At 33.8% G+C, this 1,432-nt stretch overlaps 1 protein-coding gene across 1 annotated transcript in view; it reads right to left on the bottom strand.

Moving 5' to 3' along the window:
* The window catches only part of LOC107665078 (LIM/homeobox protein Lhx4-like), a 12,418-nt gene that overhangs the window by 3,023 nt on the left and 7,963 nt on the right, over positions 1–1,432 (bottom strand). The gene's annotated exons all lie outside the window — the stretch shown is intronic.

The following is a 1,432-nucleotide window of genomic DNA, read 5'->3' as shown; positions in this document are numbered from 1 at the left end:
ACATTTTAAAATGCAAAGTTGAATTTTCAACAGCCATTACTCCAGTCTTTAGTGTCACATGATCCTTTAGAAATTATTCCAATATGTTGATTTAGTGCTCAAAAATATTTCTTATTATTATCAATGTTGAAAACAGTTGTGCTGCGTAGTAATTTTTGTGGAAACCATGACACATTTTGTTTTTCAGGATCCTTTGATGAATAGAAAGTAAAAAAAAATAAAATAATCTATTTCAAATATAAAGTCTTTTACAACATAAAATGTCTTTACTGATCCATTAAGCAATAAAAATTCAGATTCCAGATTTTCAAATAGTTGTATCTCGGACAAATATTGTCCTATCCTAACAAAAAACTAATTGCGATTAATTGCATCCAAAATAAAGGTTTTTGTGTACATAATATATGTGTGTACTGTGTATATTTATTATGTATATATAAAGACACAAAAGTAAAAAAAAATAAAATAATCTATTTCAAATATAAAGTCTTTTACAACATAAAATGTCTTTACTGATCCATTAAGCAATAAAACAGTAAAGTGTGTTCTAAGAAGTTCATAACATTTAAAATAACCAACTTCTAAATGAACTGAAATAACTGTCATAATGAAAAACACAAGCATAAAGGTGAAAGGTAGTATTAGCAGGACTAAACTGAACTCGAAAAAGTGAATAAAACCACTTAAATTCAACCAAACTGATTCGCTGTTGAAGTGAAGCAAATTTCTCAAGCATGAGGCAAAATGTCAGGAGCTCATCTATCGTGAGGTACGAGTAAAGAGTTTGTGGGATGCTTTGAGTGGAAGTGCTCACACATGGCCAGTCGATACTCTCCTGAAACTGTCACACTGTGGCGGAAGAGCGAATAAATCTCTCCTGAGAATGGCATGCCAGTGCGAGTTATTGGGGCCCTACCGTAAAAGTGCATTGCATCACTTAATATAATCAATCAACAGCCCACAGAAATCTCCATAAATACAGCGTGAGGGGCTTTCAGAGGCAGATCCATGAGAGGTCAGATCACTGAGAGACTTAATATGGCAGACACTGAGACCCCACTAGACTGTAGTTAATGATGATTTTGTCTCCTTACTACCATCCTGTTGCCTCCTCTGATCTCTCAGTGTCTCGGTATAATTGTAAAAGAAGAAGTTAATTACACCATCTCCACTCCTGAACTTTGCTGTCAGAATGATTTCCAACTGGGACAGAAAATCCAGCGACGTGGGCAGAGTCTGGGACAGTGCTTCTATATACCACAGCCACTGTCTAAAAACATATCATGTGCCAGTTCAGCAAACAGCTACTATTCTAATGGATCAGTAGCAACGGGCATAACTCATGTATATAAATAATAATAATATATGTTATAAAAATATATTTTAATTAAAATGTCAGTCATCTATCTATCTATCTATCTGTATATATACA

This window comes from Sinocyclocheilus anshuiensis, unplaced genomic scaffold (genome assembly GCF_001515605.1).
Source record: "Sinocyclocheilus anshuiensis isolate Anshui unplaced genomic scaffold, SAMN03320099.WGS_v1.1 scaffold555, whole genome shotgun sequence".
NCBI lineage: Eukaryota > Metazoa > Chordata > Actinopteri > Cypriniformes > Cyprinidae > Sinocyclocheilus > Sinocyclocheilus anshuiensis.
Note: the sequence above shows the minus strand (reverse complement) of the source record. Positions and strands in the feature narration are given on the sequence as shown.